We start from the raw sequence: 27682 nt of genomic DNA on the forward strand, positions 1-27682 counted from the left end.
GGACCAAAAGGGACAATGTCATCGGACGTACCGGCAGGTGGGGCCCATCAATCCCGGGGCGGAACTACCCTCGTGCGGTTCCTTTAGCGCCTTGGCCGACTTGCAGGAGAGCCATGGCGTGCAGGGTGGAGGCAGCTTGTCCAGCGGCACCGTAGGCCTTGGCCGTCAGAGACGACGTAAACCTACAGGTCTTGGACGGGGGCTTTGGGCACCCGCGCCAGGTGGCGGCGCTCTGCGGGTATAGTTGCACCGCGAGCGCCTTTATCCACCGAGGGATTGCCGAATAGCCCTTGGCCGCCCCACCATCGAGGATAGTGAGGGCGGGGAAGCTGAAAAGATCGGGACCGGGCAGTAAAAAGTGCCTCACGTGACCTTGTCAGCTCCTCATGCACTTCCGGGAAGAAAGGAACGGGGGAGGGCCGTGGCTTTGAGCGGTGCCGCGAGCCCAGGCACGAATCACTGAGCTGCGAGGGTTCAGGGAAGAGCAGTGAAATCCACTCTAACCGATGCTCGCGGCTGCCCGGGAAAGCATGTCTTCATCTCCGCGTCAGCCTGTGACTGCGCAATCGACCCCGAAGGGAGAAGCCCAGCTGAGGCTTCCGACTGGACGAGCCCGCTCTCCGATGCTGCGCTCGAGAGCTCATCACTTTCGCGGGCTCCGAATAAGAGGTCGAACTCGCCGTGAGACGAGCCGGCGGACTCACCCAGAAGCCCGATCGGGGCAGACGAGTGTGATGGGGAATGGGAGGTCCGCGGGGGGATACCCGGCGGAGTCGGTCCCATTGGGGTCCCCAAATCGCCCCCAGTGCTAGCCGCGCTGGCCTCATACCCGTGGGTAAAAGGACCGAGGCAGGAGCCTCTGGGGTGGCTCGCTTTCTTACGAAGGCGAGCCACGACCACAACGTTGCCATGGACATATTCTCGCAATGAGAACATGACCATCCACGAACGCTGTCTCCGCGTGAGCAGTGCCCAGACACGAAAGACAGTGATCGTGACCGTCAGAAGGCGAGAGATAACGAGCACAACCAGGAATAACACACAATCGGAAAAGCATCTTTAAAAAGATGTGTCTTTAAAAAGACGTTTCGTGTGTGTGCTCTTTTAGAGAAATATACTCTTTTAGAGGGGAAAAATGCTCTTTCAGAAAATATACTTTCTAGTTTTTCTGCCGAAGTGCCCAGGGGCGTTCTCTGCAGTGCACCAGCGCAGAGGAGGGAGAAGCCGCTGAAATGCGCCGTCAGATCCAGCAGAGGTGAATGAACAGTAGTATTCAGCTCAATGAGCATGACCGTTCGGCTCCGAAGAGAAAATCTGAATGAGTGGTTGCATACCAGCTCCTTTTATACCCGTATGTTCGGGGGAGTGGCATGCAAATACCACTCGCCAATTTTCATTCAGGTGTCTCGGGCTCCCAAGAGTGACCCCTAGTGTCACCACATCGATACCAACGTCGAGTGAGTGACAGATAGGGAACTGCCAACTTGATGTTTAATCACATTTATTTAATAACAGGAAACATTCAATAATTTCACATTTTTGTTCACAGTGTCAGAATTAGCACTTTAAACATCTCAGAATCACAATTTGTCATCAAATACATTAGGATACATATTTTGTTTAGCCATTTTGCTTTAAAAATATTACTGCACATTTAATTTTAACTTAAGTACCTTTTAATACTCACCCAAAAATACATTTTAGGAGCACATAAAAGGAGAGATTTGAATGAACATCACAGGCTATCTTCTCAACATAATGGCAGTTGACAGTACCTCACTTTAAAGCTTAAAAAAAGAGAAGAAAATGAACACTTGAACACACAAACCACTTCGAAGTAGCTTCTCTCATTTCAGGTTGTTTCTCACAAAAAATAAATTATTGTATGCCTTTGGACGACTTGAAATTAGATGCACAAGTCACATGGACTACTTTTATGACATCTTTTGGGTCCTTTAAGCTTTAAATTGAGGCTCTATCCACTGCCATTGCATTGAAAGGCTGGGCTGTGATATTCAATAAACAATATCTCCTTTTCTGACCTCACATAAGAAAAGAAAGTCATACAGGTTTGAAACATTATGAGGGTGAATAAAATATGACAGTTTTTATTTTTTGGTGTTAATAGTCTCTTCAGAAACACAGGACATTTTTGACTGAACTCATATCTGTGCAATAGCACATTGCAGGAAGTGAGCGTATTTTACAGATAGGGCGAAAAAAGTCACAATAAAAAAAGAAGGTATGCACTGAAGGCTGCAATTACCCCCTCTTTGATTCTTATTCCCTTGTACACCATCCATTTGATCAGGACTTGAGCCATCCTGGTGAAAGCCATTTTCATATGGTGTATCAGCATCACACTGCAAGAGGAAAACATAATGTTAGAACAGTATTAAAGCATCTCCCCTCTAGCTTCATTGTATATTTTGGCCAAAAGGATTTTCTTGGTGCAAGCTCATGCACAATACTAGTAAAGCCCTCTTTGAAACACTGGACCATTGATGAATGGATTCAGTTAATTTCATCACATAACTGAAAAAAATTTAATGGAAAGTTAATCATTCACATTAACTTGATATCAAAATGGTCACACCAGTCTTACAGAAATAGTTCACCCAAAAATGAAAATTATGTCCTTCTGCCTTGTTTACTGTTGTAACCTCCGTTACCTGATGGAGGGAACGAGATGTTGTGTCGATGTAGTGACACTAGGGGTCACTCTTGGGAGCCCCAAACACCTCTGATCTTTGAGAAAAGGCCAATGGGAATTGGCAAGTGGAATTTGCATGCCACTCCCCCGGACATACAGAACGGGTATAAAAGAAGCTGGCTCGCAACCACTCATTCAGGTTTTGCGCTGGGGAGCCGAGACAGGGTCCCGGCCATTTCAGTGGGTAGTACAGTGTTGTGGCAAGAGGGACACAACGTCTCGTTCCCTCCATCAGGGAATGGAAGTTACAACAGTAACCAAGACATTCCCTGTCTGTCACTCACTCAACATTGTGTTGATGTAGTGACACTTGGGATCTCTATAAGAAATGCCACAACCAGCTGAACTGTGTTACGTGGACTGACGGTGCAGGTGGAGGCAAGCCGCTGCATGCCTAATAGCAGGTGCATCCGGTCTGCACTTAGCCTTCCCCAATGTCCCAAGAACGTCGCACAGTTCCTCACACTCGAAAAGACGTATCTACAATAGGAACACGCCAGCCGTGGCCTTTTCTCTATATTTTTCGCTCCCCACAGAGTGAAAAAAAATTTCAGCTGGGGCCATATGTATTCGTGTTGGGGAAGGTGTTCTTTGCCCAAGAGGAAAAGAAACCGTGGAGACCATATCCTGCCCGAAGGGGAGGTTAACATGTGGTGAATACGTCACATGGGCTTACCAGCTGCATGTGGAAGAAGCCCCGTTGTAGGTCCAACCCGGAGGGGAGGAACTCTACAAAACGTGACTGGTGGCAGGGGAGGACCCTGCCGAAGGGAGACACGGATTTGCCCTAAGGGAAACCGTACCGTGGAAAATACGTCACAAGAGGTTACTACAGGTAACCAGCACATGTGGAGCACCTACCCCAGTACAGGGCATAATAGCACACGTAATGGGCCTGGCTACAAATTCCTCCACTGAATTCACCAGCCGTAGGTCTAAGGAGGAAGAACATCCAGTGTTCACCATCTCATGAACTAGCATGGGGGAAAAAGTGCATGTCTTCCCCTCAGGGAGGGGAAAGGTGCTATGCGTACACATGGCCAGCTGCCCGCACACTTACAGTGCATCCGGAAAGTATTCACAGCACTTCACTTTTTCCACATTTTGTTATGTTACAGCCTTATTCCAAAATGTATTAAATTCATTATTTTCCTCAAAATTCTACAAACAATACCCCATTATGACAATATGAAAGAAGTTTGTTTGAAATCTTTGCAAATTTATTAAAAATAAAAAACAAAAAAATCACATGTACATAAGTATTCACAGCCTTTGCTCAATACTTTGTTGAAGCACCTTTGGCACCAATTACAGCCTCAGATCTTTTTGAGTATGATGCAACAAGCTTGGCACACCTATTTTTTGGCAGTTTCTCCCATTCTTCTTTGCAGGACCTCTCAAGCTCCATCAGGTTGGATGGGGAGCGTCGGTGCACAGCCATTTTCAGATCTCTCCAGAGATGTTCAATCGGGTTCAAGTCTGGGCTCTGGCTGGGTCACTCAAGGACATTCACAGAGTTGTCCCGTAGCCACTCCTTTGTTATCTTGGCTGTGTGCTTAGGGTCGTTGTCCTGTTGGAAGATGAACCTTCGCCCCAGTCTGAGGTCCAGAGCACTCTGGAGCAAGTTTTCATCAAGGATGTCTCTGTACATTGCCGCATTCATCTTTCCCTCGATCCTGACTAGTCTCCCAATTCCTGCCGCTGAAAAACATCCCCACATCATGATGCTGCCACCACCATGCTTCACTGTAGGGATGGTATTGGCCAGGTGATGAGCGGTGCCTGGTTTCCTCCAGACATGACGCTTGCCATTCAGGCCAAAGAGTTCAATCTTTGTTTCTCATGGTCTGAGAGTCCTTCAGGTGCCTTTTGGCAAACTTCAGGCAGGCTGTCATGTGCCTTTTACTGAGGAGTGGCTTCCGTCTGGCCACTCTACCATACAGGCCTGATTGGTAGAGTGCTGCAGAGATGGTTGTTCTTCTGTAAGGTTCTCCTCTCTCCACAGAGAAATGCTGGAGCTCTGTCAGAGTGACCATCGGGTTCTTGGTCACCTCCTTGACTAAGGTCCTTCTCCCCCGATCGCTCAATTTGGCCAGGCAGCTAGCTCTAGGAAGAGTCCTGGTGGTTCCAAACTTCTTCCATTTACGGATGATGGAGGCCACTGTGCTCATTGGGACCTTCAATGCTGCAAACATTTTTCTGTTCCCTTCCCCAGATCTGTGCCTCGATACAATCCTGTCTCGGAGGTCTACAGACAATTCCTTGGACTTCATGGCTTAGTTTGTGCTCTGACATGCACTGTTAACTGTGGGACCTTATATAGACAGGTGTGTGCCTTTCCAAATCATGTCCAATCAACTGAATTTACCACAGGTCTCCCATCAAGTTGTAGAAACATCTCAAGGATGATCAGTGGAAACAGGATGCACCTGAGCTCAATTGTGAGTGTCATAGCAAAGGCTGTGAATACTTATGTACATGTGATTTTTTTAGTTTTTTATTTGTAATAAATTTGCAAAGATTTCAAACAAACTTCTTTCATGTTGTCATTATGGGGTATTGTTTGTAGAATTTTGAGGAAAATAATGAATTTAATCCATTTTGGAATAAGGCTGTAACATAAAATGTGGAAAAAGTGAAACGCTGTGAATACTTTCCGGATGCACTGTACCTGCTCGTACCTGTCAACACATGGGACGAAACCAGATCAACCTGGAGATTATAAAATCTCGCAAAGGTATTGGGTGTTGCCCAGCCCGCTGCTCTACAGATGTCTGCTAGAGAGGCGCCACTGGCTAGTGCCCAGGAGGACGCCACACTCCTCGTGGAGTGTGCTCGTAATCCCAAAGGGGAAGGCATGCCCTGGGCCTGGTATGCTAAAGCGATGGCATCCACGATCCAGTGGGAAAGCCTCTGTTTGGAGACAGCGTTCCCTTTCCGCTATCCCCCAAAGCAGACAAAGAGCTGCTCCTCCTGGGGCAGCGCTTGCAGGCTCACCACCTGATCCCTAAAAGGGGTCATGGGAACCTTGGGCACATAGCCCGTTCGGGGTCTCAAGACCATGTGAGAGTATGCCAGACCAAACCCCAGGCAGGTGTTGCTGACAGAGAATGCCTGCAGGTCCCCAACCCGCTTGATGGACGTGAGCGCAGTCAGGAGGGAGGTCTTCAACGAGAGAGCCTTTAGCTTAACTGACTCTAGGGGCTCAAACGGGGCTCTCCGCAGGCCCAGCAGGACCACGGACAGATACCACGAGGGAATGAGGCACGGCCTAGGAGGATTCAACCTTCTAGCGCCTCTAAGGAACCTGATGATCAGGTCGTGCTTCCCAAGGGACTTACCGTCCACCACATCGTGGTGCGCCACTATAGTGGCCACATACACCTTCAAGGTGGAGGGGGACAGCCACCCCTCCAGCCTCTCCTGCAGGAAGGAAAGCACCAACCCGACTGCGCATCTCTGGGGGTCTACGCCTCGGGAAGAACATCAATTTGTGAACAAATGCCACTTCAAAGCATACAGCTGCCTCGTAGAGGGAGCCCTGGCCTGAGTGATCGTATCTACCACTGCCGGATCTTCCGTATCCCATCCAGATGCCAGACGTGTAGATTCCAGAGGTTTCTGAAAATTTCACCGTTAGATCAGTTTCATGCTGAAGAGCCGCTTAAAAGTAAGTTTTTTTCTCTCGTAAATGTAAACAAGTGTAAATGCCAACATCATCATATATGTCGAAAGGACTGAAGCCTGTCACGCAAAACATGAGCTCATTGATGTCATTAAGTGAGTCTGCTTTTTTATTCCAACCGTTACTCCTGGTCGGAGGCTTCGGTAAATATTTAGTTTATACATAGGGTTATGTCCTACCTAAGTTTAATGGTGCAATGCTCAAGTATTTAGTAGTACATAAATTGTGACTTAGTGCCCATTTACGCCACAACTAGGCTAAGTTGTAACTTACATATAGCTGGTGCAACCGGCCCCGGCCGCAACGCGATTACCAATGCGGTGTATGAAAAAATTATCAATAATTCGATGGTCCCTCGTCAATTATTCCGTACTAAACTGAAGTAGGAAAACAATATGTTGGCTTTCTCAAGTCTGTATAATTAAATAAGTATTTTAGTGGGAGGGCAAATATGGTTAGCACACGAACACGTCAACGGCCGTCAATGAAAATGAATACCAACAAACACATAACAATTGGACAAATACACGAAATACCACTTATAACAACACTTAAATTTAAACGTACCTCTGAATTTATGTGATTCTTTAGTGACTTCCAGGTTCTTTTAACTTGAGGAGAAGATCCTCCATTGACAGTCACTGATCCATCATCATGTAGCGAGTGTCAGTTGTCGTATTCCCCAAAACAGCAATCGAAGCACATTCGAGTCAAAAATTTCTCAGAGACGCAAAGTTCTGATTCCAAAAATAGACTTTTATTACAGAGTAACAAAGCCGAGGTGGTCCATAGAGCATCTAAAATTACACTTTAGAACATGCATATTTTATAGTTTCTGTTCTCCTTATCTCTTTGGGTGATGGCCTCTTCATCCAATAAAATCATCTTCACCATCTCCCTTCTAGCTGGTCATCCTGTCCCAACTTGTCTCAATGATGGCAAAAGCATGACTTAAAATTTTCAATGTATAAAACACACTGTTATCACTTCATATGGTTACATATTTTATATTAACTAACTATCCTTACTTCCTGCATTCATTTGATTAGTATATTAAATGATTTCCCTTATTACAGTTGTTGGTTACACACATTCCTGCAAGATGGGAAATGTGTACACACCCACATACATTCGTTTCATCTCGTTTCTAGCACTAATTAAGGCACATGTATCCTCTGCCTCTTTCAGGCAGGTACCAGGCAGAGCCTGGCTTTGTTCTAATTAAAAACATTAGGTCATCCCTTTATCATCACACACATTTTTTCTGGATCATTCACAGAAAGGGTCATTCACAGAAAGATATAGAGAGAGGCTGTAATTCTCCATAGAGAAGTCAAGCTGCATTATTCCATTGATTTGCACTTTGATTATTAAACTGAGTAAATTATAATTAAATCAATAAATGAATGATTAACTAACATATTGAATAACATTCATAATGCAGTTATTCATATTACATTGATTACACATTGTCATTTTTAGATCATTGCATATTGCATACATATTAATTCAATTATCAAAAATTGATTAACTGAATAATTAAAAATATTCCATTCAGTCCGCGCAAATCCCAAACTCCCTGCGCACATCCCAAACTTCCTGCGCACATCCCAATCTTCCAGCGCACAGCACACACGGTGAGTCAATCCCATTGGACAAATCTGAATAAAGCCCTACACTGTGAAATTACCTGTTGTTTCTTGTTTAAAAAAGTTTGTATTAACTGTGCATAAGTTTGCACTCTTACTTTGAATAAATTAAACGTCCAAAAGATCCAAACAGCTCGTTTATTTAATATGGGATAAAGTAGCATTGTTTCTAAACCTGTTTGTGATTTAATTGACTGAATTTGTTTTATGTAAAATAATAATAATAATAATAATAATAATAATAATCACCTTGATGCTCTAAATATAAACACTAAAATCCAAAGGTCAGATATAAAAAAAAAGTTTTTCACCTGTTGTATGTGACCAGAGAACATGAACTATTTTACTGTATAACATTTTATTTTTATGATTTATTATTTAAGTTTATGTTGGTGTTGGGTGATGTTGGGTTTTCAGTTGCATGCTTATTGAATTATTGAGATCACGTTTGTGACAATGAAGTGAATTTCATGCACATGAAGGGTTTGGCTTTGGCAGCCCTGAACCACCACATCCCCCACCAGGCAAATCATTTGATCACAGTATTTTGTACCTCTTTTGGGGGAAATGGTACATATATGGACCCTATGATGGACAGAAATGTATTTGTACCTTATCTAAAGGGTACATTTTAGTACCTTAAGGTTTGACCCAGTGAGGGTACAACCACATAAGCTGTACCCTATGTGATCACAAATGGACCCCAACTGTAATCTTTTTTTCTGAAAGTGTGAGGGGGAGTAAATGATGAGAGAATTTTCATTTTTGGGTGAACTAACCCTTTATTATTGCTCCCTTGCAATAAATTAACCGTGGTTTTACTTTATTAAGATTGTAGCAAACATGACTTTAGTAACCATGGTAAATCTTGTAGTTTTTAAATACCATGGTTAAACAATGGTTTCTGTAGTAAAACAAGGGTTAATTTTCATAATGGTTAAATGTTTTTGTTTCTTTCAGCAGTAACAATAGATTAATTATGGTAGTAAAACCAGATGAACCACAAAATTCAAGTTTTATTACCATACTTTTTATTGTCCTGTGTTATTATACAATGGTTTCATTACAAGTATCACGGTTAAAATATGGTTACTAAAACCAAGATAAGTTTTATGGTTATGGTTTTACTACATGTCAGAGCTGGAAATCGATTTTGGGTCTCTGGCGCAAGAGTCTTAATTTCTACCACTGAGCCACAGAAGGGAGCTAAACCCAATAATCAGACATGCTCTTAAAAGAACTCAGAAGAGTTTATTAACAAAAATAGCAAAAGAGTACAAAAGCAATTTCTTACTGAGAATCACAAAAAACAGAAAAATCTTTAGTCCAGAAAAGGATCCGAAAGGAGGAAAAAATAATCTCCAAAAAACTCAGGAAAAAGACATCAAAAAACAGCAAAAAATAAACACGGGGAAAGAACAAACCAAAAGGCTTACAAAGTTTAGTACTTGGAACTAGAGCAGACTTACGGCAGTAACTGGCTAGGAACATCAATAACCAAGCAAAGAAACAAAGGAAGTGATCAACTTAAATACACAGTCCAGAACGAGGCACAGGTGAAAACAATAACACACGATAAAATGGCGAGAAACTGAAATGAAACACAATGAGGGCCTCTAGTGGCCAAAATAAAACATTAAAGCAAAAAACTCTGACACTACAAATACCATTGTTCAACTATGGTTACTGTACTAAAACCATGTTTTGTTTTTTTGCGAGGGAATGCAAAATATATTGGGGGGTTATAATCCTCCTCTGTCCTCTCTGTTTCAAACCTGTATGTTTTTATTGTGTGAAACACTAAAGAAGATATTGCAATATTTCATTTCATGATAAACGTTGTTCCCTATCTGTCACTCACTCGACATTGTCGATGTAGTGACACTAGGGGTCGCTCTTGGGAGCCCCAAACCTCTGATCTTTGAGAGAAGGCCAATGGGAATTGGTGAGTGGAATTTACATGCCACTCCCCCGGACATACAGGTATAAAAGGAGCTCATTCAGATTTTTTCTTCGGAGCTGAGCGGTTTTCATTCATTGAATTCCACTGCCGTTCCATTCACCTCTGCATATGCTGTTGGATATATGGCGCATTTCATCGGTTTCTCCCCCTCGTGCACAGATAAGTGTAGAGAATGCCCCTGGGCTCTTTGACAGCTAAAAAGAGAGAGTATATTCTAAAACAGTGGCTTTCCGTCTGTGTATAGTTCCTGGTTGTTGTCGTTACCTCTCTGCCTCTGACGGCCACGATCGTTGTCTCACGTGTCTGGGCTAAAATAAGAAAAAGGAAGAATCAGACAGAGGCTATCCAACACATCCTGCCCCAGCGTGGCTCAAGGTCCCGCACCCCGTCTGCTCGTTGCCGAGGGCATCCCCCTGTGGTGATGACACTGGCTCCGCCGCAGTCCGGGCTGACTGCCCAGCCCTGACGTAGAGCCCCCCGTCCCACAATCTGGTGCCAAGAACCCTTAGAAGGCTTCGAAGTGCCCCTGAGACGGGTGACCCAGGGACGAGGAGACCCGCTGTAAGCTTGGAGGTGGTGGACAGACCACTCTATCCCCCGGTGGAGGGCCAGGAGGAGAATCTTTTGTTTCCTTTGCATTTGATTTCACCGCATGCCCTGCGGCACCCACATTTTCAAAGAAAGCGCAGTTTTCTCATTTCCTGGGTCACACAGCTGGTGTTTACAGCCATTGTTATCACGACAGCCGGACACCGAACGTTCACAGCAGGCACGCCGCAAAGGAAGCGGGTTCTCCGCCTTCGCGTGCCCAGCTGCATCACACACACACCCACGCTCAGGCGGTTGTGACGAGTCACGAGGACATTCACCCTCCTCCCCCGTTGCTGACCGGTCCTATGGTGGGCACGCGGAGGGAGGTAAGTACTTTGACATTTCTCTCAGCACAGCCACGAGCTCAGGACGTGAGGCTCCTCGACATGGCAACTCCTGCTCCGCCACGAGGCCCCACCCGCAGGTATGTCAGATGCGATTGTCCCCTTGGTGCCCCTCGCTCAGAGCTTGGAGGTGTGGCTAGCGCTCTCCAATCCATCGCGCTGGCTGGCCAGGACAATCCGACTCGGCTACGCAATACAGTTCGCCAGGCGCCCGCCCGGGTTCAGCAGCGTCCTCTTCATCTCGGTGAGGGGCGAGAATGCCGCTGCCCTGCATGTGGAGATCGAGCCTGTCCCTCCAGCCGAGATGAAGAAGGGGTTCTACAGCCTCTACTTCATCGTGCCAAAGAAAGGCAGTGGATTGCGGCCAATCTTGGACCTGCGAGTGCTGAACCGGGCCTTGTACAGACTCCCGTTTAAGATGCTGACACAGAAGCGCATTCTGTCATGCATCCGGCATCAAAATTGGTTCGCGCCAGTAGACCTGAAGGACGCATACTTTCACGTCTTGGTTTTACCTCAGCACAGACCCTTTCTGTGGTTCACCTTCAAAGGCCGGGCGTATCAGTACAAGGTTCTCCCCTTCGGTCTGTCCATCACCTCACGTCTTTACGAAAGTCACAGAGGCAGCCCTTGCCCCACTAAGGGAAGTGGGCATTCACATCCTCAATTATCTCGACGACTGGCTGATTCTAGCTCACTCTCGAGACCTGTTGTATGCGCACAGGGACCTGGTGCTCAGGCACCTCAGCCAGTTGGGGCTTCGGGTCAGCTGGGAAAAGAGCAAGCTCTCCCCAGTTCAGAGCATCTCTTTTCTCAGGATGGAGTTAGACTCAGTCTCTTTGATAGCATGCCTCACGAACGAGTGTGCGCAGTCGGTGCTGAACTGCCTGAAGTCGTTCAGGCAGAGAACGGCGGTCCTACTAAAACAGTTTCAGAGGCTCCTGGGGCATATGGCGTCCTCGGGGTGGTCACGCTGCTCGGGTTGATGCATATGAGACCGCTCCAGCACTGGCTTAAGACTCGAGTCCCGAGATGGGCATGGCGCCGCGGCACGCATCGCATGGCCATCACGCCGATCTGCTACTACATGTTCAGCCCTTGGATGGACCTTGCATTTCTATGGGCAGGGGTCCACTTAGAGCAAGTGTCCAGGCATGTCGTTGTTACGACAGACGCCTCCAAGTTAGGCTGGGGCGCTGTGGACAGGGCCGCGACTGCATTGCCATATCAACTGCCTCGAGTTGCTGGCGGTATTGCTGGCCCTGCGGAGGCTTCGGCTGTTGATCTAGTGCAAGCACATGTTGGTCCGGACAGACAACACGGCGACGGTAGCGTATATAAACTGCCAAGCCAGCTTACACTCGCGTCGCATGTCGCAACTCGCCCGCCATCTCCTCCTCTAGAGTCAGCAGCGACTGATGTCATTGCGGGCCACTCACATCCCGGGCGACCTCAACCGTGCAGCGGATGTGCTGTTGCGGCAGATTACGCTCAGGGAGAGTGGAGACTCCACCCCCAGGTGGTCCAGCTGATTTGGAGTCAATTTGGTGAAGCACAGGTAGACCTGTTTGCTTCCTGGGAATCCTCCCACTGACTGCTCTGGTACTCCCTGACCAAGCCTCCCCTTGGCACAGAAGTGCTGGCACACAGCTGGCCCCAGGGGCTGCACAATTATGTGTTTCCCCCAGGGAGCCTGCTTGCACAGACTTTGTGCAAGGTCAGGGAGGATGAGGAACAGGTCGTCCTGGTGGTGCCCTACTGGCCCACCCAAACTTGGTTCTCGTAGCTCACGCTCCTCACGACAGCCCCTCCATGGCAAGTTCTCCTGGGCGAGGACCTCCTCTCTCAGGGACGGAGCACCATCTGGCACCTGGAATCTCCATGTCTGGCCCCTGGACGGGATGCGGAAGATCTAAGTGGCCTACCACCGGCGATGGTAGACACGATCACTCAGACCAGGGCTCCCTCTATGAGGTGCCTATATGCCTTGAAGTGCCATTTGTTCGCCGATTGGTGTTCTTCCTGAGGTGAAGACCCCCAGAGATGTGCAGTCGGGTCGGTGATTTCCTTCCTGCTGGAGAAGTTGGAGGGGTGGCTGTCCCCCTCCACCTTGAAGGTGTATGTGGCCGCTATAGCGGCGTACCACGACGCGGTGGACGGTAGGTCCCTCGGGAAGCACGACCTGATCATCAGGTTCCTTAGAGGCATGAGGAGGTTGAATCCTCCTAGGCTGCGCCTCATTTCCTCGTGGGATCTCTCCGTGGTCCTGCTGGGCCTGCGGAGAGCCCCGTTTGAGCCCCTAGAATCAGTTGAGCTAAAGACTCTCTCATTGAAGGCTGCCCTCCTGACTGCGCTCACATCCATCAAGAGTGTTGGGGACCTGCAGGTGTTCTCTGTCAGCAACACCTGCCTGGAGTTTGGTCACGTGATCTTGAGACCCCGACCGGGCTATGTGCCAAGGTTCCTATGACCCCTTTTAGGGATCAGGTGGTGAGCCTGCAAGCGCTGCCCCAGGAGGAGGCAGACCCAGCCTTATCATTGCTGTGTCTGGTGCATGCTTTGCACATCTACTTGGACCGCACGAAGAGCTTTAGATGCTCTGAGCAGCTCTTTGTCTCCTTTGGAGGACAGCGGAAAGGAAGGGCTGTCTCCAAACAGAGGATCGCCCACTGGGTCGTGGATGCCATCACTTTGGCGTACCAGGCCCAGGACGTGCCGCCCCCTTTGGGATTACGAGCACACTCCACTAGGAGTGTGGTGGCCTCCTGGGCCTTGACCAATGGCACCTCTCTAGCAGACATCTGGAGAGCAGCAGGCTGGGCAACACCCAATACCTACGCGAGATTTTATAATCTCCGGGTTGTGCCGGTTTCATCCTGTATTGTCAGGTATATATGCGGGGCAGCTGGCCGGGTGTACCGCTTGCGTACCGTGCCTTTCCCTTCCCGGAGGGGAAGACATGTGCTTTTCCCCCATGCGAGTTCACGAGTCGTTGAACCCTGGATGTCTTTCCTCCTTAGCCCTGTGGCAGGCGAATGTGGCAGAGAAATTCGATGCCGGCTCAGTACGTGCGATAGTATGCTCTGTACTGGGGTAGGTGCTCCACATGTGCTGGTTGTCCGTGGGTAACCCCGTGTGATGTATTTTCTGCAGTACAGTTTCCCTGTTGGTAAATCCACGTCTTCCTTGGGCAGAGCTCCCTCTGCCTCCAGTCGGCGTGTTTGTAGAGCTCCTCCCCCTCCGGGAAGGACCTACCATGGGACTTCTTCCACATGCGATACTGCCGGTCGGTAAGTCCATGTGAAATATTCTCCACACGTTACCTCCCCTTCAGGCAGGGTGTGGTCTCAGTGGTGTCTTTCCCCTTGGGAAAGGACCCCCCCCAGTGCGGACGCATATGGCCCCATCTGAATGATTTTCCATTTTTGTGGGAGAAAAAAAGTAGAGGCCACGGCTGGCGCGCTCTGTCCCCACCATGAGTTCGTCTTGTCCCCGGGGTGCGAGGGGCCGCACTACACTCGTGGGGCGTTGGGGGAGGTTACGTGGGGGCCGGGTGCACCTGATACGAGGCTTGCTGTGGTCTGCCTGCACCTGCACGGCCAGTCCATGTAACACAGTTCAGCTGGTTGTGGCGTTTCGTATAGGGACCCCTAGTGTCACTACATCGACACCAACGTCGAGTGAGTGACAGATAAGGAACGTCTTGGTTACTGTTGTAACCTACGTTCCCTGATGGAGGGAACAAGACGTTGTGTCCCTCTTGCCACAACACTGAACTACCCGCTGAAATGGCCGGGACCCTGTCTCAGCTCCTCAGCGCAAAACCTGAATGAGTGGTTGCGAGCCAGCTCCTTTTATACCCGTATGTCCAGGGGAGTGGCATGCAAATTCCACTCGCAATTCCCATTGGCCTTTTCTCAAAGATCAGAGGTGTTTGGGGCTCCCAAGAGCGACCCCTTGTGTCACTACATCGACACAATGTCTTGTTCCGACGTTTTTGTTGATCACAATTTATCTGTGTTTAATTAATTGCTGCTGAGAGCATGAAACTATAAAAATATAAAATCTAAAACAATCAAACAATCAAACTAAAAGCATATTCAGCCTATATGACGTACAATTTGCTTATTGTTGGGTCTATGCAGTTTGTGTTTGATTTTAAGGAGTTTTTCCCTTTGTACAATAAACAGTTTTATTACTGTGTGGTACAAACTTGATGTTCAATGTAAAATCTGAGTCATGAAGCAAAACCAGTTGAAAACTGCTTTTCTAATTTGTTACATCACACAGTTTTACTGATGATTTAGAATTAATATAAAACCCAGGATATAGAGCTTGAGTGAATGTGGTGTGGACTCTGTGGATGAGGGTCAGTGTGTTAGAGACACTGTAGAAGGACAGTGTTCCTGCACTGTGATCCACATACACTCCTATTCTACAGCAGCTGGAGGAGACACAGAGATCAGTTCTTATTTTATTGTGATAGAATGAGCAACTGGAGGGAGTGCAGAACAAACTCCAGGACTGATCATTACCTCCAAGCACACACTCAACACCATCTCCCTTCCTGCTGATGCTTTTATATGACACTGATATAAACACACCATAATCACCACTTCTCCACTCAATCTCCCAGTAACAGCGTCTACACACACTCTCTCTACACAACACCTGACCCCAACAATCAAATCTATCTGGATGATCAGGATACTGCTGGAGTGTGTCAGTGCAAGCAATCACTCTGTTCTCTTCAGACAGACAGAGGTGTTCATTCACTGTGTTTAGATCCACTGTGAACTGATGGAAATCTGATGAGATAAAAACACGTCATTTAATTAAATGTGGTTTCTGTTTGCGTAAGTTTGTTTCATTGGGATGAAGGTGAGCAGCAATGTTTAATAACGAAATACATGTAACGGGAATACGTATTTAAAATACAATATTTAAGTAACCGTATTCCACTACAGTTACAATTTAAATCATTGGTATTTAGAATAGTTACATTCAAAAAGTATTTTGATTACTGAAGAGATTACTTTGCATTTTATTGTCATTTGTTTCATTTAATATTTAGTCCTTTCAGATGGAAAACATTTATACATATAAATGATGCGATCCAAAGTGCATTTGAACAGCGGTGAAACACTTTCTTATGATGTGTTACATTCATACAAACAGACAGAGAAGTAAGTCTGAAGTAAGTTTGGAGCACAAGAAATAGAAATAAACCTTGTGTAAATTGTCAGCTTTACATTAAGCCAAAATGCTATTTCTAGAAATTTTACATGCACGTTACCAGACACGATCATATTTTTTTTTATCAAGAAAATTCACTTTGGATCATAATTTATATTTTTCTAGTAAGACCTTTGATATTAGGGCAAAAATCGTATTCTTGATAATAATTTTTGTATTGTTTTCCTATAAAAATATCTAAAAATCCTTAAAACAAGATCAATTTGATTTATCTTGTTTAAGAAACAACACTGCATAAGATATTTCGGTTTTTCAGAGAATATATTTTTAACATGTGTATTTTGTCTTACTGTACTAGCAGAGTTTTTATAGTCAAAACAAGTGAAATCAGTAATCTAATGAAATACTAAACAAATTAAATTTTACAGCATGTATTCTGTAATCGGTAATGGAATACATTTCAAAAGTAACCCTCCCAACCCTGATTGTGTGTTATTGGCTACATGTCAATAATGTATAAATATTTAGTTTTCTTACATTTACTGTACATTTGAACTTATTTTGTAGCATTAAGTTTAATAATAACTCAGTTTGAATTTACAATTCTGTTGGTGAGACTGAAGAATGAAGCTCAAGTTTTTTCTTAGGCTGTTATAAAGCTGAACAGATATTAAAGACCAAACCTTCTCAAACCTGCTCTCATGTCTGTTAATCTTGTGTTATTTCACATGGATATTATGGGATTATATTTTCTCTTACTGACACCTCACACAGTCTTTGACTCAACTGAGTCTCAAACTTCTCTTTTCCTCTTCTCAAAACTCACCTTGTGAGACTCCACAGCTCTTCTCACCTCCTGAATCTTTTTCTCTCTCTCCTGGATTCTCTGTTGGGATTTTTTCTGTGTTTCCTCCAAGTGACTCTGTTGATCAAACAAACTGCAATTAAATCTTAAAACTGAATGATACAAAATCATTATTGTTGTATTGCGATTTTCACAAAACCTTATTTCAAATAGGGACTAAAAACATTTTTTTACTGGTTAGAAGTAAATAAAAGATCGGTTAATAACATTCTTTTTAAAATGACAGTACTCTGTGCTGTGGAGTGGGTGAAATGCCAATTGTAGTGTTGCCAGATCACGCAAGAGAAAAACAAGTCCAAAATAAGACTCTTACCTCACCAAAATAAGTGAAAATAAGCCATTACATTTTTTCAGATGCGGTGAATTTATTATGAAGGTAAATCGGTTGCAAAATTGGAGAGCTTGTATATTTGAATTTTAGAACTTGTACAATAAATATTTGTATTCATAAATTGAAATTAACACTCACAGCAACGATGTGAAAACTTGTAAAATAAAAGTCTGAAGTTGAATGTTGCAATCTGCTCCCACAAAATAATCAAAAACCTGTTTTGATTTCAAAGTTGTAGACAAATAGTCACAAATGTGTAAAATGTCATTCACATAAATACAATGACAGACACAAACTTGTATTACATATTTACTTTTGTAATTTAATTCACTTTCGCAGTACAACCACAAATCGGCACTTACAACCTCTCAAATCTGCCACTGCAACTTCAAATCTTCCCGCCTTGAATTTTGCAACTACTTTTGTGATAAACCTGCAGCAAAACTCACTTGTGCAGCTGTAAATCTAGGGATGGGCAGATCGATCCTAATGTATCGATACTTCCGATACTGATGTTGTATCAAAAATATCGATCTGCAGACAAAAATATTGATTGTAAAAAAATATATATAATTATTTGGCTACCATGAACAATAATCATAAGCCTCAAAGTTAAATAAAAAGGATTAGGCTATATTAGCAAATACTTGTGCAGGATGGGAACTATTTCTTCCCGCACTCATCTTAACATGCTGAAAGACACAAGCAGACAAGTGCTTGTGCCGTCACAAGACTCATTCAAACTAGAGGAATCAGTGTCTTGTAGAGAGGGCATATGCCCTCCTGAAATAAGTGATGATATGTATGGCTGCCAGAACAATGAGTAGTCTTTTGACCTGGAACAATCTACTATCACGATGCCGCAGCGCTGCTGAGTCAATTGTGTGTGTGTGTATAAAGTGTACAGAGATCTCTCTAAACATGCACGGAGCTGTGGAAGCGCAACTGATGGCACTGGCAAGACAGACAGTTCGACTAATCTGATCCACCAATAAGAACATTCATTTCAGATTTGATTGGATATTTGCTAACTAATTATATTTTCCGTTTCAGTAAGGGGCGGGAAATTTCCAGTATCTGATGCACATGGAGTAACCATAATTTGCACTGTAAATGTATTTCCCTGCTAAACGTAAATAGATGTATATACATTTAAATTATGCAAATAAACTTTGTGAAAATACTGCATGTTATTGCATCCCTGCTAGTATTTGATGCTCTTTTTTTTTTCTTTTTTTTTTTTTTGCCTTTTACTGCTGTCGGTGGTGCCTTTTTCTTGTGATATCAAATCATTTCAATTTATATTTCTAAGTAGGAAAACAATTTCACTATACACAGAAAAGCACATTAAAGTACACACAGTAGCGGATCCTGGCAGGTAATGCTCTCTGGGGTGGCATAACAGGGTACGTGATCGATCGCCCCTGCACAGAGCTCACAAGATCGCGATGGGAGAGAGATGCCCTGAATCGTGCCACTGTAAGTATTCTGCCATTTTCTTTATTTACTGACTCTATATTTTAATTGTGCAATTTAAGTTCTGTATATATAATGTACATATTAATATTATTTGCCAAATATATATATATATATATATATATATATATATATATATATATATATATATATATATATATATTCTCTCATCATTTATTCACCTTCATGCCATTCCAGAAACATGGCTTTCTTTCTTTTGCAGAATACAAATGAAGATTTTTAGAAGAATATTTAATGCAAGTGAATGGTGGCCAGAACCTTGAAGCTCCAAAAGCAAAGGCAGCATAAAAGTAATCCATAAGACTCCAGTGGCTAAATCTATGTCTTTAGAAGTGATATGATAGGTGTAGGTGAGAATTATTCTTTTTTTCTTTTCTCCCCAATTTGGAATGCCCAATTCCCAATGCGCTCTAAGTCCTCGTGGTGGCGAAGTGACTCGCCTCAATCCAGGTGGCGGAGGGAGAATATAATTTGCCTCCGCGTCTGAGACCGTCAATCCGCGCATCTTATCACGTGGCTCATTACCGCAGAGACGTAGTGCATGTGGAGGCCCATGCTATTCTCTGCGGCATCCATGCACAACTCACCACGTGCCCCACTGAGAGCGAGAACCACATTATAGTGACCACGAGGAGGTTACCCCATGTGACTATAACCTCCCTAGCAGAGTTTTATTCTGAATGGATAAATATATGAACAGTTTCTCATTTCAAACAGAATGCACACTGTACAATATTATCTTTATTTCACAAGTGGGTTTCTTACAATAATTACAGTACAATTAAAATTCATCTAAGCAAGTACAGTATGACTTATTTAGATTTAACATTTGTTTGCTAATTTACAACAATACAATATTACAGCATTGAAGCAGAAATACATATAAGGGAAACGACAAACTGAAATAATAATAATGAAATAATAAAAGGTATGATTTTTAATTTCCTATAGATAGTCTGCAAGCATGATTAATATACACTACCTGTCAAAAGGTTTTAAACACTTACTCATTCTTCATTATGATTTTTTTTCCTTCACATTTTAGAATAATAGTAAAGTCATTAAAACTATGGAATAACATAAATGGAACTATGGGAATTATGTTGTGACTAAACAAAATCCAAAATAAATCAAAACTGTGTTATATTTTAGCATCTTCAAAGTAGTCACCCTTTGCCTAGAACTTGCAGACATGTACTCTTGACATTTTCTCAACCAACTTCTTGAGGTATCACACTGGGATGCTTTTTAAACAGTATTGAAGGAGTTCCCATCTATGTTGGGCACTTATTGGCTGCTTTTCTTTATTATTTGATTTATAATGAAATAAATTAATATGGTGGCACAATTATATTTTTGTCTACAAAACTAAGTTCAAACATTTCACTCATATACCTATTGATTCCTAACCTCTATTTAATATTTTCATGGAAATATGGAACTCATAGCATATGACAGCTGGCTGGATTGATGCATCCCACGTAGTTTTACTGAATACAAAACATCCTGTAGAAACATTTCTTCAGAGAAATTCTCATTGTCATCCTTAGACATAACATGTGTGGTCTGTTGGCGGTGAATTCTGCATTGATCAACTTGATACAATTGTCTCATTTGATTTGTTACATGATAAACTCACTCTGTATATCATTTAATACTCATGTTATTTAACTTATCCTGCCAGTGCATCAACCAGCCATTGGACTTGTTTTGCTACAAAAAACAGTGCTGGCGCAGATGCGTGACGTCATCGCTTTTTAAGATGATCCGTTTTGATTGGTTTGATTTGATCAGTTGTTCCAGTTCTTGTGATTGGTCACGACTTCATTGGCCCCATCCTCCGCCCAGCACCTGTAGTCTGTTCTCTCACATCTTGATTTACAAGTGCACAAGCGAGTTTTGCTACAGGTTTATCACAAAAGTCAAGGCGGGAAGATTAAGTTGCAATGGCAGATTTGAGAGGTTGTAAGTGCCGATTTGTGGATGTACTGCGAAAGTGAATTAAAGTACAAAAGTAAATATGTAATACAAGTTTGTGTCTGTCATTGTATTTATGTGAATGACATTTTACACATTTGTGACTATTTATCTACAACTTTGAATTCAAAACACAGGTTTTTGATTATTTTCTGTGAGTGCAGATTGCAACATTCAACTTCAGATTTTTATTTTACAAGTATTCACATCATTGCTGTGTGTAAATTTCAATTTATGAATACACATATTTATTGTACAAGTTCTTAAATTAAAATCTACAAGCTCTCAAGTTTTGCAACCGATTTACCTTCATAATTTATCTGCATAGAAATCATAACGAGCAGTTAATTAACAGTTAAGTATAATTTTAATTACAGATCTGCTTCTGAATCAAAACCCGCAAGTATCAAATCTGTATTAACATCATATTTAACAATAATTCAGTGAAGAAACAACTAAAAAAATGATCTTTTTACCTCTAATAATATTTTCCTTGTATCTGGATTAACTGTGCATGTATATTTAGTAATTATATATAGTTGTTAAAAAGGTCTTCATTCAGAGAATTCCACATCCACAACAGACAACATAAGCAAAGAAATGTGTGATGCAGCAGTTTCCTTCAGGATCAAAGCACATGTTTCATTTATTTGAGCAACATGAAGTGGTGTAGCTCCAAAAATGTACTGTGATAAAGCCTTTAGTTTCATGAAACAATTATCGGAACAAATTAACCAGTTATAACCGCTTACCGGCATTTAAAAATAATGTTTTCACTCCGGAACAATTAAAAATCACTTTGTTCTGGTTTTCGGTTATGTTCATAATTGTGTTCATTTTTGGTTTTTGTTTTCGTTCCTTGAACCGTTTTTAGTTCCTGATTTCAATTGACAAATTATTTTCAAATCAATATCTATGTCTTTAATGTTGTTTGTCTTTTTTATGTGACACCACTGAGAGTACCTATAACAAAATTACTGCCAATCAGATTTGATGTTTAATACAGAGTTATGTGGAGTAGGATTTTGGACCAATGAGATTTCACTGTTGGCGGGGCTAACCAGCGCAAATAAATAAAAACTAAGCAACCAACAATGCATCACTCTTCAGTTACTTTCCTGCAGGGACCAGATTATCCAGATGAATACTTGATGGGTGTCAAATGTTTTTTCCGTATTTACTGTATCTTAGCTAACACTTGTTAATATGAAAAACTAAACTAAACACAGTTAAAGTACACCGTTATTAAGTTACTGGTCTTATTGTGAATGATTCATTCATAGGCCTATTTGCTTTTTTATAAAATAAAATACAAATTGTCCTAGTAATCTTTAATCAAAATGTAATAACTTGCTCTTCCGCTGATATGATTTCTCTTCTCTATTGATGTATGCGAGACCGCTCTGCAGTTAAGCCAATAGTCCAAAGATTTTAGTCAGTTCAAGAGCCTGTCAAGAACATAAACCTAACTGAAGAGATAGTGAAGAGGTGTACGTCTGTTTCCCTCCCAAAGCTCTGTTCAGTTCCCCAAACTATCTTGGTTACAGGCCCGCTGTGTTCAAGGCATTTCACGTCTGAATGTTTGCAGAGGCGATCACTTCTGATTGAAACACGAGTTGGATGTGGAGAAAGTGGCTGGAGTTTATTCATATATTTCAAACAGACATTTTTCAGAGGTATCTTGGGATGTACAGCACCAGTAAATGTTCTTTATTCTTTATATTTAGTGTATTGTGATTCAAAATGATGATTTTTTTGTGATCTTTTACTCATGTTTCTCATTCATCTGCACTGGACTTGCACAACAACACCAGCCTCGTCATAAGCAAGACCGCACTTTGATGTGTGCGATTGTGGGCTGATTATGTATTAATGTTGTCAGTTAGATCATCATTCGGTTCTCAAGTCAGTAGAAAAGCAGGCCGGATTCAGTTACCCATCCAACCGGCTCTAGTGTGAGCAGTACGGTGGAAAAGGATGTGTGTTTGTGTGGTGTGTGTCTGTGCGTGTGTCTGTCTATCTGTGTGTGTGTGTGTGTGTGTGTGTGGCTTTGCCTGAGGCTGCAATGTGAACTAAAGACTTTGGCTATTTTTTTTTAAAAAGGACAAGCCATTCAATATGTCCTGCCCCCACTTCCTGTTACAGCAGGAAATACATCAGAACACCCAATAGAACTGCACTCATCAAGGAACTTCACTGCGACTTTATTACTCTACGTTTATTACATTAAAATAGTCAGGGGTATTCATTTAACAGTTTTTAAGATCTGGCCATAAATTCCTTCTAAAGTTTTGGTTGAAGAACAACACGACTTCACAACTAACAAACTTTGAAAATAAAAACATAATTATACTGTAATTTTAACATTTAAGGGCTATTGTTCACAAATTATAAAACTGAGGAATATTTAGATCTGCTAAATTCCATCTCTTTGACAATATCAATCCACATAAGAAAACAACGGTCATCTAATATAGAACTGCCATTAAACTGAAAAAGAGAAAATATTCTTTGGTTTTTCTATTTATGTCTGCTTTGTGATACTCTTTTAGTACATTTATGCACAGATGGCGTGCATGATGAGGACTGTCCGCGTATCGAAATCTAGGCGAAATCTGATGACGAAATATGCGTCATGCACAGTGGCGAATACTCAGGGCCAGCAAAGCCTTCTCTGCCGGCCTAAAATGCCTAATAAATAAATATTTTTCATCCTTTCATTCTCATTGACCTTTTTGCCTATGTATTTTTAATCACTTTCCACTCTTAATTAATCTACAAACAAATAGAGAAAAACTAAAAGTTTATCCAGAAGTCAGAATTTATTCCTTGATGCTTACAAGCGAAGTGTGACAACTGTTTCACAAATCACATGCCCGAAGCCAAGCTCGTTAGCCAAAGCAGCGCGTAAGTCTGAGCTTCACCCCGTCAGGCCTTCAGAATTTCCACAGAATCCCTCAACAGTGCAAATAAATGAGCAACTAAAGTCAGATTGTCAGATTCATCAGCCAATCAGATTGATTTATTTGTTCTTGGTGGGTGTGATCTTTAGGATATGTTCCGGTCGAGGCCTTCTAGCTGGCCTTAAAGTGATGTACATAATTTGAAAACGAAGAGCGCGAGATCTTGCTGACGAGTTGACTGTCATCGCTGCTGGTATTGCCGTTGAGAAAGAGATCCTTATGGATTTAAAAACACGAGATGTTCTGCATGACCGTGTGATTGCTTAATTTATTAAACAGGAAAGGAGGACTGATTTTCACTTCAAGTAAATTGGTAAGTGCTTTTTGCATTGTTATAGCAACATCAGGAGTTTTCTAAGTGTAAATTAGGCTACTTGAGAATTCAGTGTCGGATCAAGTTTTGAAAAGTAGTGCTGCATTCCATTCAACTTTTTTATAACTTCCTACTAGGAAAAGTGCAATGGAATGCATCTTGAAGACAGAATTACAACTTGTAGGCTCATGCAGAAATTCTTAACTCCGATTTCGCCGAGATGCAGGGGCATGATGTCACACAAACATGTCCACACTTAGGGAGATATACAAAGTAATAAACATTCACTTTATTAAGTAATATCGATAAATGAGTTCAATTCTTGTTTAACAAATGCCTGCAGAAACAGGTGTATAAAACATCTCTTTTGATAATCGTACACCTGAAGCACAAATGCTAGCACTGCAGCATTGTTTATCAGTTGGGTTGCTAGGAGATATCTCTAATGAGAGTCAAACACTTGCTAAGCTAACGGGAGCGTTGCAGTTTTGTTTCCTTAAACGTCATCTTCCGAATATCGGGGAATGGAGGGCATTTATGGTCGGAAATATCAAGTAGGAATATCCCACATCCAACTTGAATGGAACGCAGCATAACCATGAACCCTGACGAAACGAAATTTATTGCAAGCAACATTTAAATAGAAAATATTATTAGATAGATTTTTCCAGGTATTATAGACCTCCTTGATAGATTCACATGAAAAATTATGATTTTTGAATGTCTGTTTGGGAGACGTTCATTTCACAAAACAGTCATGCTGCAGTTAAAATTAGGCTTGCTTGAGCATTAAGTGTTGTTCAAGTTCTGGCTTTCATGAGTGGACGTGCTTTTAAAATGTCAATTGGTATTACTAGTTAGCTAGCTAATGTATGATGCTCAAAGGCATAGGGTGTCTTATTCATTGTGAAACTGTGTTTTCTTAATGGCATGAATCACACTGAAGGCTTAGACTTAAAATGCACGGCCTGCCACTGGTCATGCATACTGTGATAATATACTGTATTTTCTTTTTTTTTTTTTTTTTTCACATCTTAAGGTTTTACTGTACTATGCAGCAAAGCAATTTGCATTAATACATTTGATGGAATAAGACACGATTAGATTTGTTCACTTTAACAGTACTTTTTCTTGTTTTGGAAGGCAGTGTAACTGAACTATAGCCAGAAAAGCATTAAATACTTGAGCTCTGGTCTGGATCTGGGTAGGGTTGCACCAGCTGTGCGTAAGTTCTCACGTAAGTTAGGACGTAAAGTTCACACTAAGGGCTTAGTAACTACTAGTTAGTTTGTAACTAAGTGAGTGCTTAATTTGGTTGCACCACCTGTTCTTAAGGCAAGACTTAACTAGTAGCTGAGAGTAAGCTCTCAGTAAAGTGATGCGTAGTCGCATAATATGACGTTTACTTGCACTGATCCAATAAACAGCCTTCAAATTTGCACACAGAAGTGTTAAAAAGCCGTGAATTTCAGTTTCTCTCGCTACGGTTGATGTTCAGACCTTATTTGTTCTCATAACTGTCAGCTGTAATAAGTTATATCCCCATTCATATATGATACGTAATAAAAGTATATTTAATAAACAGTATATTTGCCCTGTGTAAATAACAATATATAGGAACTGTATCTAAAATAAATAAGGGGTGATAAATAAATACTAATACAACAGGCTGGAAAAATAGACATTTATTCATTTTAATATCCTATATATATTATATTTTGAATGTGTTGAAACTTGACACTGGGCGACGCACCCTGAAAACTTCACCGTTAGAACACTTTCATGCTGAAGAGCCACTTAAAAGTAAGTTGTTTCTCTCTCTCGTAAATGTAAACGAGTGTAAATTCAACATCATCATATATGTCGGAAGGACTGAAGCCTGTCATGCAAAACATGAGCTCACTGATGTCATAAAATATCAGTCTGCTTTTTTATTCAATTAGTCACTCCTGATCGGAGTCTGCCGTAAATATTTAGTTTATACGTAGGGTTACGTTCTACCTAAGTTTAATGGGGCAACGCTCAAAGATTTAGTAGTGTGTAAATTGTGACTTAGTGCCCATTTACACCACAACTAGACTAAGCTGTAACATACGTATAGTTGGTGCATCCAGCAGTAGGAACCAGGGGGTCAGGAATTAGCGGGTTAGCAGGACCCTTTTTGCACCTGCTGGTAGATGCTGGAACTACACCCTATACAATTCATACCTGCTTCTGAGTCCTCTCGACAGAAGCTGATACAGTGTTGTGGTTTTTGTGATCATCCATCGTGCACAATGTGCAGATACACTTCTGATCAGTACGACAGAAAACTTCCAGAAGCTTATTGTGTTGATGGCAGATCATCTCCTGAAATCGTCCTGTTGCGTCCATCAGATTGTGTCTCTTACCTTGGAAGAGATTCTCATGTTATTCAAGGTGATTTTGACAGTAAGAGTTCAGACACTCCAGACAGGACTTGACAGCTTTGTGTTTTCTTCCAGTACAGACATCACACTCCACATCTCCAGCTCCAGCGTAACAGTGAGCAGGAACAGCAGTTTGGAGTTTCGTCGTCTTCAGTTTCTCCACCATTTCAACCAGCATGGTACTTTTGTATAACACAGGTCTTGTAGTGAAGGTGTGTCTGCACTGAGGACAGCTGTAGACTCCCTTCACATCATCCCGATTCCAGTAGCCTGTAATACATCTCATACAGTAACTGTGTCCACAGGGAATAGTCACTGGATCCTTCAGTAGATCCAGACAGATAGGACAGCAGAACTGCTCATGATCCACTGGAATATATTTTACTGCCATTTTACTGCATGTACTCTGAGACAGAGAGACACGTACAACATCTTCTTCTTCTTCTTCTTCTTTAGGTTTTATGGCGGGTTGCAAACCAACTTAACAGGTGCATACCACCACCTTCTGTGATGGAGTGTGAAGATAATGAAATCTATATTTCTCCCTATATCCTATATTTTAATCCACTGCTCCTAATAAATCTCATTATTGCATTCATTTGTTTCCCTGCATTTGGACCATCATTTAAGATATTGCTTATTATGAATTCTTGACTTCCTAAGGTGTGTAATTCTTCCTTAAGACGACTCCTTTCTCTTTCATATGCAGGACATACCATCAACACATGTTCTACTGTCTCCTCTATTGCACAAACTTCACATAAACCTGTCTTATGTTTCCCTATGATGTGTAATGTATAGTTAAGATTTGAATGTCCTGTTCTTAGATGTGTGACTATAACTTGTTCCAATCTACTTATGTTATGAATGATTAATGCTCCTTTGTACCTTATGATAATGTCTTCCTGTTTGACATGAATCCCAGTAAGTCTGCCATTTCCTATTGCATGCTTCCAATACCAAATGTTTCCCTTCTGATCTGCTAAGTGAAATATTTATACTTGGTTCATCCATCCTTAATGATCCTTTAGCCATTTTGTCTGCTTCTTCATTGCCTTGAATTCCCACACGTGCTCGTATCCACATGAAATGAATTGTTATTCCTATCTGTTTTAGACTGTATAATGCAATCATGATTTCTATTAAAATGTCACTTCTATTTGTTTGATTTGACTGTAAACTCATAA

General features: G+C 42.3%; 1 pseudogene; it reads right to left on the reverse strand.

Annotated features, from left to right (window-relative positions):
* Positions 1-26886, reverse strand: part of LOC127429994 (E3 ubiquitin-protein ligase TRIM16-like) — a 534825-nt pseudogene extending 507939 nt beyond the window's left edge.
* Between the last annotated feature and the right edge of the window lie 796 nt (positions 26887-27682).

This window comes from Myxocyprinus asiaticus, chromosome 39 (genome assembly GCF_019703515.2).
Source record: "Myxocyprinus asiaticus isolate MX2 ecotype Aquarium Trade chromosome 39, UBuf_Myxa_2, whole genome shotgun sequence".
NCBI classification, from domain to species: Eukaryota; Metazoa; Chordata; class Actinopteri; order Cypriniformes; family Catostomidae; genus Myxocyprinus; species Myxocyprinus asiaticus.